This window comes from Nymphaea colorata, chromosome 7, assembly GCF_008831285.2.
Source record: "Nymphaea colorata isolate Beijing-Zhang1983 chromosome 7, ASM883128v2, whole genome shotgun sequence".
Taxonomy (NCBI): domain Eukaryota; kingdom Viridiplantae; phylum Streptophyta; class Magnoliopsida; order Nymphaeales; family Nymphaeaceae; genus Nymphaea; species Nymphaea colorata.
The window spans coordinates 13,217,762-13,237,273 of record NC_045144.1 but is presented as its reverse complement, the minus strand read 5'-3'; the positions used below and the strand labels follow the sequence as shown (position 1 = coordinate 13,237,273).

At 37.1% G+C, this 19,512-nt stretch overlaps 1 long non-coding RNA gene across 3 annotated transcripts; it reads right to left on the bottom strand.

The window, feature by feature from the left end:
• Positions 1-7,633: 7,633 nt before the first annotated feature.
• Positions 7,634-19,284, bottom strand: LOC116257257 (uncharacterized). 3 transcript variants are annotated; one of them, XR_004173322.2, is made up of 6 exons: positions 19,204-19,284; positions 18,386-18,636; positions 12,957-13,032; positions 12,610-12,795; positions 12,417-12,516; positions 7,634-8,383 (listed from the first exon to the last, which is right to left on the bottom strand). It is a non-coding gene; the product is annotated as an uncharacterized LOC116257257 (long non-coding RNA). The 3 variants fall into 3 exon arrangements; XR_007573768.1 differs by lacking the exon at positions 19,204-19,284 and adding an exon at positions 19,059-19,193; XR_007573767.1 differs by lacking the exons at positions 7,634-8,383; positions 19,204-19,284 and adding an exon at positions 10,240-11,937 and having other exon boundaries at positions 18,386-19,197.
• Positions 19,285-19,512: the final 228 nt, after the last annotated feature.

Genomic DNA, 19,512 nt, shown 5'->3' with positions numbered 1-19,512 from the left:
ATTGTGCTTTGATAAGCACATTCTTGACAATTTTCAAATGAAGGGGCATAGTATCCTTTAGAGAAAGTTTCAAAAATGCATCAAAATTTTCCAAAATTTTCAAACTCAGCCCATGTATTGAGGACAACAGCAAGGACATTGACTTGAACTATACAAGAAATTCCCAAAGAAATGGAGGGATTAATGTATAGCAATTAATGTTGGTCCCGACAATTGGCACTTGTAGAGGTCTAGCATGGGACGCCATAAGAAAAAGCCCTTGTGACCTAAAAAACCTTGGCAAGATGTTAGAAAAAGCTATCAAGCAAGATGAGTTGAGCGATGAGCTCGAGGTGAGTGCAGTTGTTCCTCTGGTTCAAAGCTCTACAGGCGCGGGTGGGCATAGGACTTATGCTTACGCCGTGAAGCTAAAAAGCAATCCTTGAACATTTTGCTTATATTAAGTCTCCTAAAGCCTTCTGGATTCGAGTAAGTAATTATGAGGAGTGTTTTACACTTGGTACCCTAAGGCCATCTGGTCTGGGAGTTACCAGCCCAAAGCTCGCTACAAGGGTTCAGAAAAAAAAGACCGATATACTTGATATTGCACAAAGCAAACTACACAAAATCACTAAAGCAGTGGAACTCCGTATTAGCTTTTGCGGTGATGAGGAATTTCCTCCAGGGGTGAATCACTCGCCAATAGTCTAGAAGGCATCAAGGGCTAAGTTCTCTAAGCATCAAATGCAAAAACTTTCACAATTGCAGAATTTTTCAACCAACATTAATTCCACTATACAGTCTCCAGTGAGATGGAGGAAAATCTTCTTATTTCAGGTCTATGCCTAGCATTTCCCTCGAGTCAGGATGGTTCAACATCATTTGAAAAATGGATTTTTCAATTTTAATTTGCAAAAATTTGGTGCGTAAATCTTTGCTATTAAGCAAATTCTTCAACTTGCTTAACAACAAAGAAGGGCATCTATTAACACCCCAAATTTTTCACATCAGAACTCAAGTGATATCAAAATTTTACAAAAGAATTGTGAAAAATTGTAATTTCAAAGCTAATTTCTCTAAAGAACAATTTAGATTCAATTTAACCTGCGACACAAATCCCAATGTAGGATTACGAGTCCAAACTATGTGCAAATGTCTTTTGAAATCCAAATCCAATTGCAAAATTCAAATTTTGACTTAAATCCAAGAATTTGATCTAATTCAGTCTAGAATGTTATGTGGGACCCACATGTGGGCCCCACCTAGCCCGTGTGGTCAAGAGCCCCCCAGGGGTCATGCCCCTCCATTTAAAAAAATAATATATTTTTCTCAATTAAATGAAAAAAGTCATTTTCAAGGAGAAATGAATCGGAAACCTAGGAAAAGAGAGACATTTATGTCTCTCTCTATTCTTTAATGAGGTCCTCTTTAAACAGGAGTCAATTTCCAAAAAGCAATAACTAAGCTGGTCAATCTCACCTAACCTATTTAATCGAAGTAGGTTTGACCCGGGTGCACCCAAATGTGGTGTCAATTTCAGCTAGGTTTGGTCAACATGGACTCAACTCAGTCAAAAGGGTAGGTCTGTCCTGCGACCCAATCAATGGACGAAAATAGACTTTTACCGAATCGATCTCACTTTGACTAAGCTCAGTCAAAGTACAATTCAACTCAATTAAGAGCTTTCTTAGCTTAAATTTATCAAATTACTCAAACAATCCATAGTTCTACCTCAATTGGTTGAAATTAACCAATCTGAACAATTTTGCCCTCTATGATCAAATTGAGATTATAGAGCATAAATTGATTAAGTTGAAATCCATTTTTAATCAAGTTATGGATCAAAATACCCTTTTGGAACAAATATTGATAGAATTTTTAAATTTTATTCAAATTTAAATTGAATTATCATAATTCAATGACATTTAGAGCTTAGTAACTAGGTTTTAACCTAACAAGCTCGATTTTAAACAAAGAAAATAAATAGCACAAAATAAGGACAAACCGTGTGCAAGGGCATTTTGATCCAAAATTTTGGTCAAAGTTGGTCAGCTAGGTCTGAACCAATGTAGACCAAACCTAGGCCAGAACACCTAGCTCGTGTGAATGGGCTAAGAATGGTCAATTAGAGCCATTAAACCTCATTTAACCCATTTTACAAGTCCCCAAAGTCTAAAGCAAGTTCTCAAGGGGAGTTAAGAAGGTGGTTGAACCCACCTCCTCTTCTATATAAACCTCCCCTTGGCCACCGAGGAGAAGGACAAAAATTTTGAAGATTCCATCAAGTTGCTGCAACCAAGGAGCTAGGAGGGAGAAACCAAGGAGGAGAAAGAAGATTCATCCAAGCCTTCTTCCCGCCTCTCTCTCATTTTCCTCTTCATTTTCCTTTATTCTCTCCATTGATTTTGCTAAGTGAATGTGCTAAAGTGAACCCTAACTTAGGATTTTCATAGTGAAAAGCTCTCTTTTCTACTCCAAATTCTAGCTTTGCTAAGCTCGAATCCAAGCTTTGATTCCTGCTTAGGATTGCTCGATTTAGAAAACAAGTGAAGAAGAAGATTAAGTATCAAGATTATCCGCAAGGTAGGTGATTTTAACTCTTTTCTCATATACTTTAGCTTTTTATTGGTTCATTTTAATTTTAGCAATTCATGGGAGGAGTTTAGTTTCATTTATTTTATAGCTGATAATGATATCCAGCTAGGGAAAACCTACGATTGAATGTACATGTTAATGCATAATGCATGCATGCATCGATTTTTCTTAAAGATGAACCCATATATCAAGTTTTGAAAAGGGCCCCAAGGCCACGTCCGTTTCAAAACAAGAAGCTTAAACCCATTTTGAATCCTCACTATGAGAGAATCCCACGATGAGAGAGTGATTTTGCTGCAACATATGTGATGAAAACACCTATTAGGAATTTATACATTTTTTTAATGAATGTTATCCACCCTTGTATCGAAAAATTATGGATGAATCAGCTTGAGCATTGTTTTGTGTTCCTTCTCATTTGAAGTCATTTGGATTCATGTCTTTCAATTTAATTGGTCAAGGGTGGTAGAGGAGATTGGAAACAAGTTTTCAATCTTTCTACGTAAAAGAGCCCAGCCATGAATCGTTATGATTCATGAGTTTTGTGGTCCCTTGATTAAATTTCATTTTGAAGAGTAAGGTACATATATATATATATATATATATATATATATATATATATATATATATATTTTATATATATAGACATGCAATCTCTTGTTAAAAACCATTTTTCTCTTTTAAAATCAGGTTGGAATACGTTTCCAAACTGGTTTTTAAAAAGGGTGATCATTTTATTGATTTCATAGTGCAAAGCTATGAAATCATTTTCATTTCATTTTTATTTAATGTCAGTAATCCATACGTAAAATATATGCAAGTTGTTGAAATTAGACCATGTTTTTTTGGAATTAGCTTCAGCCACAAAGTGATTTGGTTTTGAAGAACAATAAAAAGGTTCTACTCCTACCTAATCGGCTCTCTAAAAGCCTTTTAGAAATTTCTGATTTCCTTCACCAATTTTCAGACTTACATGTGATTGATTGAGTCTAAAAAACATTGTAAGATTACATTTGAAAAACCATATTCTTTGCATCCCTTAAAGAACAAGATCAAAAGTGTTTTAAAAGTCCAAGAAATGAATGGATCTTATAGGACAAGAATATGAAATTTTGTTTGATTTTGAGAAAGAAAGGTTTTTAGAACTCCATCATGTGGCACATGATTTTTGCCTACTTGATGCTTAGTTTGTATGGAGTAAAACTGGATTTCGTCATCTTTCAAGAGTCAAACACTCTTAGAATCAATATTTTAATTTTAATCCATTTAAATCAGAATAAAATCTGACTTTTATGACAATTTTAAGGAAAAAGGATGATATCCATTTCTTCTATATTTTAAAGTTTGATTTCAAACTTATTTGCCTAGTTTTTAATTGTTTTGAGTTTCTCATCCATGACTCAAGCTTATGGACTACATCTCTAATTCATGTGCTTAACAATATAATAAGCACATTTGGAGAAATTCCTACATTTTAATTAAAATCAATCTTCATGTAGAGAATGAATCTTGAGAGATTATGAAAGAGAGAAGAATGAATGTTTTATATAGTTTGTCATCTAATTTCATGCATTCACTTTCACTTAAAATCAATAGCACCACGTGCACATTCTCAAGAAGTTAAGTGATTCAACTTTAAGTTCCAAAGAAAACATAAACAATGCATTCATAATTTTGATCAAAATATGTTTAGAAAACAATACGTTTTCTAATAATTTGGGCCCATGTCCCATCAAAAGAATGAACTCTACACAAGTTTTTAAATATTGTAGACCAAATCACATGATTTGGCAAAAAAAGAGTTCAAAATCAATTTTAATCATAAGACGATCATCACTTCAACTCATGAATCAAATTGAGTTCACAACAAAGAACTCAATTTCAAAATTTCTAAGAATTGTGGATTTCAAATGACACTAAAACAAAGGTCTTTAAATCAATTTAAAAACCCTCCAATTTTCAAAATAAGTTAAAATCACTTATAAACTTTGGGTTTTGAATCCAGCAAATCACTTTGGTTTTTGAATCCAAACCTCAATGCATAAGCATATAGGACTTGCATCAATAACTCGTACATGATCCAAATGATCCATTGTCCTTTGTCTAATTACCCCTGTTAAAGGCAGCAGGAACAGTTGAACCTCGTATCAACGGGCGTATAGATGAAAATGGAGTGTTATGTAGTTAGAATGCAGGTTTACGTTAAAATGGATTGTTATGTAGTCAACCACACTTATAGTGGTAGGTGGATCCAAATTCAAATGAAAAGTAGTTAAATAGCTGATTTGTATTTCAACCCCCCTTTGAGAAAGGACTGGGGTGAGAACAGTTATGTCTATTTTTCAATAAAATTCAGGTTTACAAAGAAGGTCTTCTTGCATAACTAGAACAAAGTCAGCTAGTTTATAGCTTCATGATCTATCGTTGATCTTCTTCGTTTAGTGGGAAAGGGCTGTAATGTGCTTCTTGTCACCGTCCAACCTGTTTTAACTAGAACAAACTCAATACAATCATAGGGTTGTTATTATCATTTATATTTTATATTCACACCTGTATGTATGAAATGTAAAATTATAACTCATGATTTTCAATTAATCCCATGTTGTAAAATTGAACGATATTAGGTACTGCATCTGTTTGGCATGTCTTAAAATTTTAAGAACTAAATTAGGTTTTTATACTATTTTTTGTTACTAGGATTCCCATTTAGTTGTTTTTCCAATTTCCTTGCTTCGCCTCACCTCCGAGTGGCTCGACTCCTCTCCTAGGCTCATAGTCTTTTAGAACATTGGTTTTAAACACAAGAACTAAAAGTGAATGGATTTGAAAAAAACACTCAAAAGGTAATGCTGCTCTTGGGAAACCATGCTGACAATGGCCTCAGAATACATTATGAAAAAATGTATTGAAATTAATTTAGTTGACCGCTTAATCAAGTTAACAACTTTCTCAAAATTTACGGCAAGAATAATGAAAGTGTGGAAGTTAATTAAGGAAAGAGGAATTGGTTACCACCCAAAGTTCACGTCCACTTATTTTCCAGCTTGTTTGTATATGTCATTGTCCATTTGGTTTAAGATAGTCGTTCAGTAATTCAGTGAAATGAAAAATAAGGATCTCATTCATGTCAATGTACATTGGTAGGGGCATTGGGTCAACGCAAATCCTACACCAAATGTCAAGTCGTTTATTTCTTACTTTAATTGTGGTCGGCCGTGCAGCGGAAGCTGGCGATCACATGCTGCATTAATTGTTGTCCCGTCTGTATATCTCCCTTGAATGGCAGCTCATTTTTCTCATGGTTTATTTTGCAGCATGAATAGACCTGTGATTTATTAATGAATCTATCCTTTTTTTTAAGTGAATTCAATTTTCACGTGACAAAATCTAGCAGCTACCTTTCTAATTATTAACTCACGACTATTAACTCATAACGTATAGATGGTTGTAAATGTAGGAAAATTCTTTATGTCAGGCTTCTTATATACTTAATCTCTTTCACATCTGATAAAACTGTAGAAGTTATTTGTTTATCTAATAGAATAAGCTGGTTGAAATCAGTGGCAGAGGCCAACAATTTTAGATTCTCAAGATGCTAAATCTATACGAAGGTGCTAATTATTGAATGCAGCAAAATGAAAAATCAATAAATTTTGTGCGTTGGGGTGGGCAAATTAATTATATATAGCTTAGCAAACTGGTTCAAGTATGCAGTTAAGCGTTTAATTTGGAATTAGTTTAACAATGGTATGGGAGAAAAAATGACAAAATTGTCTTCCACGCTCCTCCCCCGGTGGGCCCAACCCTGGCTTTTTGTATCAGTACATATCGCCATAGCTCTATGCCAGCGATTACAACCACCGCTGGAGGTTCCAAACAGCTGTCACCGCCCGGCGATGGCAACCACCGCTACAGGTACCCAACAGCTGTCACCACCATAGCTCTATGCCAGCGATCATAAGCACCGCTGGAGGTCCCCAACAGGTCTCACCGCCGCTCTATGCCTCTGGAGGTTCCGAACAGCTGTCACCGCTATAACTCTATACCGGCAATGGTAACCAGCTCCATGTACTCAACTGCTGTCCTATGGCAGCGATCCTAAGCACCGCTGGAGGTCATCCTCACCGCTATAGATCTAAGCCGGCGATTGAAACCACTGCTAGAGGTACCCAACAGCCGCCATACCTCTATACCGGCGACGCCAAACACCGCTGGATGTCCTAGCACCGCTATAGATTTATGCCGGCCATTTAAACCACTGCTAGAGGTACCTCTATACCGGCGACGTCACTGGAGGTGCCCAACCGCTGTCACCGCTATAGCTCTATGCCAGCGATCTCACCGCTGGAGGTCGATCTTTTGTGCTAGAGGTACCCAACAAGTGTCACCGCCATAGCTCTATACCGGCGACATCAAACACTGCTGGAGGTTCTACAGCTGTCACCTTTATAGCTCTATGTCGGCGATTTAACCACTGCTAGAGGTGCCCACAAGTGTGGAGGTTCCAAACAGCTGTCACCGCTATAGCTCTATGCCGGCGATTGAAACAACTGTTAAAGGTACCCAGTGTCACCGCCATAGCTCTATAGCGGCGACATCAAACACCGCTGGAGGTTCCAAACAGCTATCACCGCTGTATCTCTATGCCGGCGACAAGAACCACCGCTACAGGTACCCAACTGCTGTCACCGCCATACCTCTATCCCGGCGACGTCAAACACCGCTGGAGGTTCCAAACAGCTGTCACCGCTATAGCTCTATGCCGGCGATTTAAACCACTGCTACAGGTACAACTGTTGTCACCGCCATAGCTCTATCCCGGCGATATCAAACACCGCTGGAGGTTCCGAACAGCGTAGCTCTATGCCGGCGATTTAAACCACCGCTGGATGTAGGATGTAAAGATATTCGTAGTTGAGATGGATAATCCAAAAATCAACCTCACTTTCAGATATTTTCAATAAGTCTAAAACCAACAAAAAGAAACGAAAGTATGCTTTATGTCTTATGTTTGGAGCATATATTGATGGGCGGGAATGCTGCGTTCGAGGGATTGCAATGTTCCCCACTGGGAATGCATCTTTGTTAACAAGCTTGTTGAGTAATACAAATTATGAAGTATGTTTTTTTACATCACGCTGCTAGAATAATAATTCCATCAAATAGACCTACAGTTCTGGCCGTAAGTTTTCAATTGTACTTTTGTACATTAAACAGCTAACACAATCAGGCAAGCTACAACACCTAGCTTGGGCTTTCCAGCTTGTTTCCAAACCTTAGCACATACCCTCTTTGCGGCTGATTCACCTTATCACATCAAAGGTTTTTCTTGGGGTTATAACAGCAGAGGTTTTTCTCTGTGGCAATGTTGTTTTTTTTGGGAAATTTCGAGTAAATAATTTTTTTAAAAAGAAAAGGGCTTCTACAAGACATAAAAAAACAACTAGAATATTATGATAAAAATAATGTTTTAATCACGATAAACAATGATAAATAATTTAGTTTAAGTTTAAAGTGTAATCCATGATATTAACGTCAAAAAAAGAAAAACAAAAAACATGGGAAAAAACACATTAAATTTGTTTTGGTGAAAAAATCATGCTTTTTTCCATATTTTTTTTACCATCAACATCACCTTTTCTTCGGAACAAACAAGATATCTGTGATAATGGTGTAAACTTCGAAGTGTCAATCAATGGACGGCAACTCTGCACTACTATGTTGTGACAAAAGAAACTAACATCAAGGCCATGTAGTTTAATGACCAGCTGTGCACGTACTGTCAAGCTCTCAAGCAAACCATCACCACCTGAAATAAAGAATTCCTGCATAAATGAATGACTAATAAAAGCTGCAAGCAAAACATACTTGTCAAGAAGTTCCTCCTTGACTGATAGAGAATTGATCATAGATTAAAATTGTACCAAAGTGAAATGAGATTTGGGAGCAACATGATTTGACAAACAAAGCCATGTAAACTTGATCGGAGGAACCTAATATTACTAAATAAGTATTTCAATTTAGGCAGATGGCTCTGATAAAACTAGTAAAAAGCCCATGCTTTCAAACAAAGCACCATACCATAGTAAGAACCCACACGAATTACCCAGCCCTAGAACAACAGAAAAGATCATCAAATCAAAGGAACACCGTAACTTTGAGTTGACAATTGCCCAACATAGGTTGAACAGCCCATGCAAAAGAAGACATCTAATAGTCAAGTTTTGATGAACTTCGATGCAATGTCTGATTATAGCTCCTCGCATATTATCTTTAGTAGTAATAACAGGTTGATTTCCAAATGGATTGGGAGTCCTCAAGCCCATAAGCAAAGAAAAACAGTTCCAACTTCAGGTTAAAACTTGGGAAATGAAATTGAGTTCTATAACTACTAGAAAATCTGCAAGGTACTCATTTCCAAGTTGATGTACCACACAGTAGGAAAAAGTTGCATAGATGTACAACCAACCTTTTTGTACAAAGGTGAACTTGTTTGTGCGCTAGAAGAAGACGTGACAAGATTGAATACAGTTAACTCAATCAGAACCAGATAACTCAGGTTTATTGTTGAGGCCTAAGACAGCTGAGGCACAACTCGAGACTCAAAACCCCACTAGCCATTCTTCATTGCATGTCCCCAGTTGGATTAGTAACCATATAAACCATCAAATTCTCCAATGCTCCAGAGGAAATAATTAATGCTAAAAAAGATTACCTTTAACATTTCAAGATCTTTTTGGAAAAGCCTAGCATCACCTTGGAAAAAGATTCGCGATCGACCACCATCTAGAACTAGTACGTCCTGGCAAGAGTGGCACAATTTTGCGAACAGAAATTCCTTTTTCTTTTTCAAGTACACAAAGACCAGCGATGCATGACGAACCCCAGACACAAGCCTATCCCTAAGCAGCTCCACGATAATATCACAAAGTAACTCTCAATATTTAACTCTCATTTGTAGAGAGAGAGAGAGAGTGTGTGTGTGTGTGTGTAAGGAATGAGTGGAATCAGCTGGACAGCCTAGTCACAATTATGATTAAATCTTTTTTTTGTAAAATCAACTATGGATGTGATCTTGGTCAATAAAACATTATAAATCCATCTATAAATGACATTGTAAGTGTGTGGCTAAGATTTATAGAAGTATAATAATCAACAGTTAAAGTTTTTAGCTTATAAAAATAATCTTGTATATCCAAAAACTACAATTTTTGTGTTGGTTTTTATAGTTTTAGACATGAAGAACACATCTATATAATTAATTTTAAAAAATTGTAAACAAAATGTGACTGGATGGACCACTCAACAACTCTCTCTCTCTATTTCTCTCTCTCTCCCCATATATGTGTATATATATATATATATATATATCAAGTTGAGCATCATTTCGTTGACGTCTTACAACCTTGAGTTGATTAAGTCAAGCATTGTCATATTCATTATCAATATCCTCAATATCATCTATTGTTAACTCCTGAACTGGTGGTGAATGAAGGACTGTGACTTTGTAAGATTTGTCACAATAGTGCTGGCACTATATGAATAGGAACTAGAGGTGTGGACGGTGACGGAGGTGATCTTAACTGTTCTGCCCTAGTAAGTAAAACAGTTCTTCTGCTGAAGCGCCCTTCATTTACAAGCATAAAGATGATGGCTGCATTATGCAAAAGAACACACAAATCAAACCAAAAGCTTCCAGATTAAAAAATGAATAAAAAGCATTCCCCAAACTATAGAAAACAAAAAGAACAAGAAAATACGTAAAAAGCTATGCAAATTTCAGTTATTGACAGACTGTGGGAGAAGTTTACCCTGGAAGGAAGTTTCATATCCATCAAAATGTAATAAACACCACAAAAAAAGGTTTGATTTGAAAAAAATATTGTAGAAGAAAAGAAAATAAAGACGGTCGCAGAACTAGTTATGTTTATTGACAGGATCACTTCAAGACCAATTAACACAGTCAGCGCTTAAGCCTGTCTAAATTGCTTTGTCAGCTTATTGGAAAATGAAGTAGACATATACACACACATGCATGCACACATAAACACAAACATTACTTATTTGTTTGCTTGTTTGTTCAGAGATATGTTTGTCTACTTATCTACTTATAGGCACTTGTTAGTACATTTATCCATCAAAATACTTCATTTAAATGCTTCAAACAGATTGAGAAGCTACAAAAGACTACAAGTCAATTAATTAGAATATGGTCTAATTAGTGTACAAGTCGCTGGAAGGATGACTTTTTCATAATGGTCTCTGATTACTTTTGATAATTGCAGCACATCCCCTGTAACAAGAGCAAGTTCCTAAAAGCTCCAAAAAAAAAAGGAACAACCACCCTTCAAGAAGTTTTTTCTTTCTCTTATGGCTGCAGAAGTTGAATCGGTATAAATCTTTTGTCACCTAACCTTTCTTGGCACAGTTGAGAACATAATCAATGCTTACTTGATCCAGTCCAACATCATCCAAAGAAACAGCACCAGTGGACATCACAACTCTCTTAATCAAGTTCCCAAATAAGATAAAATTCACAACCATTCGAACGCTGGATCAGCTCCAACTGTGATTACCTAAATTCACCAATCAATTAGAATACATGTTTTCTATCATCTAAAATTCCAACAACATAAACCATTACTACATGGGTTTGGGCTCCTGGTTTAGTGGACCCAACCCACCCCCCTAATAGTTTTAGTTTCTCCCCTGAATGGTCAAGGAACCAGGTCAATCTATTTTTTAGCTAGCATTCGTATCAATCCTTCAAGGTTTTTCATAATCTTAGATGTAGAATTAAACTTTCAATTTCATCTCCCTTAAAGCAGCATGTCTATGTGTATAAGACCCCAGGTCCAAGTGTTGAACCAGATACCAATTATAACAATTCAGCCCACTCTCACATGGGCTCGAACTCCTGGCTTGGTAGATCCCCACCTGCCCCAGCAAATTCTGTTCCTTCCCGAAAAGGGCTAGGAACAAGCACAATCTATCTCTTAGCAGCTTTATTATAAATCCTCTAAGATTTACCATAATCATGCTCAATATCTTCCTGTATTTGGCGATGTATGTTCATCAACAACCATCATATTCAGAAATACAATCACCGAGTCATTCTAAGCAGAGACTAACATCAAAAAAATGGCAATGATAATCCTCCAAACGCTTATCAGCTCACTACTTTATAGGTGACAAGACAGAATGCATAAATGTTAATTCTTGATTCCCTATTTCTCCTTCGATTGGAAAACAGAGGTCTTTCAAATATAACTTCTCCTGCATACTTCGCTGTTATTTTCGTGGAATCTTTCTTAGCATTTCAGTGGCATGTTGTAGAAGCCGTTGTTCACCAGTTATGATAAACTGTTATAACAAAAGCCAATATGAAAAACATTACATTAGTTACAGTAGAATAAAAAAAAAGTGACAACAAAAGGAACGTCAATTGTTTCTAAATGTTTGCATAAAGAACAACAGGATTGATAAAGGTAAAAGAAAAACACTTCTCAGCAATTAATGTCATGCTTGAAAGCTTCATAATTCAAACTTCTCAAAGATAATAATATGGCCTCTCAGTATTCATGATAACAAATTCAATGTCACTAAAAATAGGGCCTCATAAAAATATGAATTAAAACGGAGTATATTTCTTCCATTTTCTACAAAGCTTTGGTTGAGAAAAAGAGAAAGTCAAAGAAAGAAACCTTCTTTCTAGAAGTTTCATTTTCAAAACGTATCACAATGCAACAACTTGGATACTGCAGAACACTCCCATAACTGCAACAAGTAGATGCAAAAAAAATCATTTCAACAGAAGCAAAAGATATGTTACAAAGAGATACCTGCTGAAATAAGACCCAAGCATAGCATATACCATGGATAGTCCTTGTGATTCCTAGAATTTGCCAGATTGATTTCAAGAGTTCAAGAATCTCCTACTTCCTGTGAAAACGAGATGAGAAATGAAATATTTGCAGTTAGTGTTGTTCAGCCATCTAACCATTGCCAACGATTTCAGTATGAAGCAAACGTCACCAAGTTTGCCCTTGTCCAGTATGTCAAAAACACTAAATAGCAGCTTCTCATATACTTTAACATTGAGATGGTAACCATCAGCCGAGTGACAGACATCACCTGTTAGATCACCACATGTAGGCATCTCAGCAAGTGCAAGGGAAATATCCCTCAGAGATCTGAGGCATTCACTCCTTTGTATTTCACCTGCAAAAGATGGAAGAACCTATAATAGAGAAAATAAAACAGAATAAGATAAAGCAAAAACGACTGCAAACGCATTGACCAATTGAATTTGGGAAAAGGAGTAAATATCTCATGTATAAGTTAAAGAAAAGGCAAATAGTCAACTCTGTAGAAGGTTATACCTCAGATTCTTCAACCTTTGCCAAAAGGACTGTCAAATCACTTGGTTTATACAAGTCCTTCTTCCAGTATATTTAACTACCAAAGAAAAGCAGGAAAAGCAGAATAAGCAAAAGTTGACTCGGAGCCTGGAAAAGAAGATCGTATAGCTACAGCTTGAAGAAGGATACAACTAGTGTTGTTATGGCCTGCCTGACTCAGCATTATGTATGTGATGGTTTGTACTAGACTTGACATTTCGCATGCAATTAATGTTGTTAGTAGATAGATCATCTCCTGAAAAGGCCATAGGCAAGCAATGGAGTAGATTCTTAGATTCTTGAAGGATACATTAGAGACTTTGGTATGAACAGTGATAGCTTGGTTGGATATGTTGATTTCAGATTATGCAAGTAGCCTTGATAGGAGGAGATCACTTATTGGCTTGATTTTCTCTCTTGAAAGTTGTGCCATCAGTTGGGAAACTACTTTATAGTCTACTATTGTATTATCTACACAAAGGCCAAATATATAGCAATCAATGAGGCAATTAAAAAATGTATTTGGTTGAGGGGCATGTTATCTTAACTTTGTACAAGTCAAGAAAAATTGATTATTTATTACGATAGTCAAAGTGTCATTCACTTGACCAAAGTTTAGATGTATCATGAGATGACAAAACACATTGTTGTCAGGTACGATTTTATTCGAAGAGATTTGTTAGGTGTACCTTTAACCCCACATAAGAGATATTTTCCACATTTGAGTCTTTAATGAAATAAGTCTAATGATGTGAGTTATGAAAAAAAAGGGAACCATAAAGGCACTCTTCCTTTTACAAACTAGGGTCTGGGGGTTTATTTCTTGGGAAAAAAGTGAGAAAGAAAAGCAGAAAGAATCATTTTGGCTTGCCATTTACGAAAGGCTCCATCTTTGATTTAGAGGCTATTTCTTGAGGTATTTGCTTATATTTTTCCCTTTTGAGAGAGAGAAATGTATTATCTCATTCTCTTCAGTTCCCTCTTTCTTGCTATTCCCTCCAGGGCATTGCCCGATTTGGGTCTTGAGGGATTTTACTGTATTGCCTCGTTGTAGCCTCTATTTGACTTGATTAATAGTAGAATCGTGCTCCTCCTTTGCCCATGGGTGTAAGCATATTGTCAAATCACGTATGTCTTGTATTAATGTGTTACTCTTGTTCCCTATGGTTTAACTTTCTTCTTTTTTTAATAATTTCTATGGTGGATTATTGCGATCAGAAAACATAACCATTCCCACTTTTGGGTTGAGTTTTCATCAATCTTTTTTCCGCTCACCTACTTTTCTCTTTTTCTTTTCATTTTTCAAGTGAATCCTAAAAAATATCGTTTTAAGTCTATAGAGAGAATGTGTGTGCTGCATCTGTGTGTGTGTGTATAACTGAAATCAGCTGGCCACATTTATAGCCAAAGATTTATTTTTTTGAATGAAAAACGGGTTGGAGGATCACCCCTATTCCATTAAAGTTGAAAGAATGAATGACTAAAAAAAATAACAAACGAGCAGCACAGACACTCAGTTCACCACCGCTCTTGTTCAGAAAGCAAGGATACCACTTCTACAGACAACCCTGATGTGAGCAGGCAGATTATGGCCCGTTGCAAATTTCTGCTGCGATGACTACCATGCTACACTATTAGATTTCAAGAATATACAAGAATTATCCTAAACTATTAGCGGAAATATCCAATTCAAATAAGCAGTTTCCAAACTGGCCCCTCTATGATAGTTCTGCTCACCAAATCTTCTACTATTTACCATTGTTTTTGAAAAAACCCATCGGGAAAGCCTTCATGCCCCAAAAAGTTATCCACCTTCTAGCCTATTACAGCCTGTCTGATCTCCTCTTCTGTCACTGGTTTAAGCAGATACTCATTGTCCTGATCAGAAACTAACATGCCAGGCCATAGATCTTCAAGCAGGGATCCTTTTGAGTCATCTGTAGAGAATTTTTTTTTTAAATGATTTTTTCAACTGATTTGAATTTGCATGGGGTCATTAAATGAGCCCTCATCAATTGAAGTTTCAGCAAGCCTTCTCTTCTGAACCATCCTTTTCACCATAGAAAGGAAAAATCTATTATTTCCATCTCTTGTCCAGTTGTCCTTAACCACTACACGTCGGACCTCTGCTTCCAATAGATCTCTTTTTCTTCCAGGGTCTTATTCAGCTCAGATCTGACTTTTTCTTCCTTCTCAAACCAATGGTTTGAACCCCTATCATCAGAAAAATGAATATCATCCAGCGCTTTCTGCAAACGATCAACTTTTAGATCTACTTTTTCTAAAGCATTCCTTCTCCAGCGGCATAGACCCTTTCTTATTTTGTCCAGCTTCGCACATGGCTGCATCATAGGGCATCCCTTGTCTTCAACCTGCCATAATCTAGATATAATATTTTGGCAACTTAGGTGTTTGTCCCAGTGAAAGGAATATTTGAACACCTTCTTGCCAAACTCACGTTGAATCTGTGAAACAGAAAAATCCACCAACGCTGCATGATCAAAAGAGGCTCTAAAATCTCACCTTAACTTCAGTGATTCATCAAACATCTCAGCTCAAGTTTTATTGTAGAAGCATCAGTTGATTTTACTCATAACTACTCTGCGGACTTACGATGATTCAACCAAGCAAAAGAATCTTTCCCATCCATTAATTATTCTAGACCAACAAATTGGATGAAAGAATTGAAGGCCGTGCACGCCAAAAATGCCGAGGCCCTACCAACTTCTTAGAAGATTTTCTGACTGAATTAAAATCCCCCAAGATCAGCATTGGACTATGCCTGCCCGTCAACATAGCCGCCAACATAATTCACTGGCCATGTCTGACCCTAAAATCAGTATGCAAATAGACCCCAATGACATCAATCCTCTTCCCTCTTGTCTTTTCCATGAAGATACAATCCTTTCAATACAAATTAAACCGACAACTCAGAAATTTAAACTCATTTTTCTCCTAGGCACAACTAATCCTAGCCCATTTACCTTCTACCTCAACATGAGATTCCATATCAAAATTTGAAATCGCCTAAAAAAGCTTAACGGACACTCTTCAGTTAGCATCAAATCAAAGAAGAAAATAATATTAGGATTCTCATGACTAACCAGATTCAGTCAGTTTGTTTGTGCAGCCTTACTGGACAATCCCCTGGCGTTCCATAATACCACTTTCATCCTTGATTAGAGATTAAAAGTTTGTCCCCTAGTGGTTAGATACCCCTATGATATTCTCCTCCCCTCCTGCTAGGTTGAATTTCATATTTTGTCCCCCAGGCCAAACATTCACCTCTTAATTTTCTTTCAGAACATAATTATGATTCTTAGCATTTCCTTTCTTCTTCAACATACTCAACTCCTTGTTAGCAAGAGGTTTCTTCCTGCTGGCTTTAGAATTCTTACTTTTGGAACTCTTATCTTGCACAACATGTACAACCATGTTTGAACTTAGTGTTCGATCCTCTATGTTCTTATCTGACCAAGTCTGCTCCTCACCATAGAAAATCTCCATCTCCAATTCCCCGCCATTAGAATTCAAACCCACATCTGATTTTCCCTCAAAGTCTTATGCCATAGATGATATTCCACCCATCTCCACACCCCTTTTACTTCCTCCTTTTCTCTCCAGCGATCTGGTTGTTCCCTATCAAGATCAGTTTCTGCGCGTCTTGATTTTTATTACCAAGCACTGACAACATATTCCGCCTCTGATTGCTTCCTTTAATCTGAGACCAACCAGATTTCAATTTACATCTCACCACCTTGACTTGGGTCCACTTGTCAATTAGTGGATGAACTACTGGAGCAAGTACTTCCGAGGATTAAAGGAAGCAATGCGAGGGGGCGCTGTATGAGGACAAGCCCCTTCACCATGTGAAGAAATCCCACATCTAATACAGAACCTAATTCTTGCCTCGTATTCCTCCAATTGCTCAAGAACACAATCACCATCTACTATGCACGTAGAATTGACAAGAAAAAATTGAAAGGAACAAAAGTTCATATTCGAGCAAATCGATTCCTGCAAATTATTTAGTTAAATTGTCTTCAGCCACCTAGTAGCCGCCAATCAGCTTTTCAATACCTGCCAAAATATGCATATCTGGCAAACAAACCCATATTGGTACACTGAGGCCGCCTTCATCTTCATTGGCTTCCCCGATTCCCATTTGCTAATTACCAAATACCTACCATGAACTTTCCATTTTATAGGCAACAAGTTTCCACCAACGCCCCCTTAGACGATGCTTGAATGAGAAACAATCCCTTCTGCAACATTGTAAAGGGAGTTGATTCCAAATGCTCAAAGCTTTCCAATATATGCATTGAACCCTAGGATTTCCCCAACTAGGGACCCAATCGCAGACCTCGGAAAGGCAGCACCATTCTTTCATGAATCTCATCAGAAATCACCAAGGCCCGATGTCCATTAACATTATGAATGCCAAGACCGGGGATATCCAACGCATCTTCCCAATCCGCCTCTTTGCCTGCTGCACTTTTGATGATCACTGCCCAAGAACTATATCACTGATTCCCTGCCATGCCCTGCACGGCAGCCTCCTTCATCCTTTTGAGACCTTCCCGCTCCCTTGAACGATCGTTGGGATCAGGCAAGGCCTTGTGAAGCTTTCCCCAACCCCTCAGGGTGATTCCATTTCTCAAACCACAGGTCTGTCATTCTCACCATCATTTCTTTCCTCCGCCAGATGGTTTTTTTTTTATTTTTTATCACTCAAAACTATTGCAAAAGGTGTACCCTCACTAAAACTAATGTGCAAATGCATTGTAGACTAAAACACAAATAAAATAACCCAAATAACTATGTTAAATATTGTAATTTTAAACAACACAAAATAAAAAAAATAACCACCAACATAAACTATTAGTTTAATATATATATATATATATATATATATATATAAAAAAAAAAAAAAAAAAAAAAAAAAAAAAAATATATATATATATATATATATATATATATATATATATTGCGAAACTTGTAATTACATATGCTCACATATCAAATTTAATGGGAATCATCTGGCACACATATGCACACTTGAAAAAGGTAGCTACCATGTGCACATATACCATATTTAATGGGAATCATCTAACTGTCAATTCTAAGAAATTAGATGGGGGAGATCAAGTTCCTATTGACATGGTTTCACTTAAAAGGCTGCAGATTTGAAGCACAAATACCAGAGTGAAATTTAAATAATCGAAAAATTAAATAAGAAGCTCCTCAATATAGAAAATCATACACATACCTCGAACGAACCTATATAAATTGGCCATGCCTGACATTTAAACTCCGATTACATCAAAGGTCAAAAATTGGTTGCGGCCAAAATTCGTTAAAAAATGAACCGCACGGGATATGTAATCAAGCAAATTTAACGGCACCTCTACCTTCATTCTCGAGCACTTTCTTCTTGCTCCTCCTTTTGCCCTCAAGCGACGTAGACAAACCTAGGAGCGGCTTCCGCGCCTCAATGCCCAGATCGCCATTCTGTTCTACAAGTCTGCAATCGTAAAACCCACAAGGGACCACCCAAAAACTCTTCAAACTCTCCCGGTGCATCAAACAACAAAGGAAACAAACTCTGGCAAGGGTTTAAGCAAGAGAACATCCACAGCTCTGAACCGCCAAACTAATCCATCTGCACGCCAAACATGTACTAAATCTAATCACCGATAACGTTCGAGAAGAGAAACAATAAATCAAAGGAAAATCAACTTGCAATGTCCAACACTCCAACTGATCAGAAAGCACGAAATGAAGATGAAAGAAAGAAGCCCGTAATCACAGCCCGCATTCAACTGAATAGGTGAAAAATTCCTCAGAAATCGAGAGAAACCCTAAAAAGAATTCCAGCTAGGAGGAAAAAGGGAGATGAAGTAAAATGATCCATCAAACAAGAAAGAAAACAAACTCTGGCAAGGGTTAAGCAAGATAACATCCACAGAGCCTAAACTGCCAAAACTCATCGTCGGCACACCCAACACATACTAAATCTAATCACCGGTAACACTCGAGAAAAACAATAAATTAGAGGCCATGTTGTAATGTCCACACTCTAACCAATCGGAGAGCGCGAAACGAAGAAGAAAGAAAGAAGCCCGTAATCGCAGTCCGCATTCAACTGAATAGACAAAAATTTCCATAAAATTGAGAGAAACCATGAAAAGAATTCCAGCTAGGAGGAGAAAGGGAGATGAAGTACAACCTCTTTTGCTTTTCCTCTTCGAAAATGAGAGACGAGAGAGAGCAGTGTACGAGATTTGTTGTACCGTGCGTTTAAAAGGGCAAACCGAATCTGTAACCGACCCGAAAAGAATTTTCCAATACACCACACCTCGGGTCCGTCAATTTTCACGACAGGTTGGCTTGGATATCTAATCAAAACCAGATCTCATTTAACCTATAACATAACGTGTAAGTCCAAAACAGACCAAGTATTTTAAGATAAGTGCAGATGACTTAACTTTGGGTGGTAGGTTTCCCATGCTCACCTAAATGAGATCTTGGAAAGCTT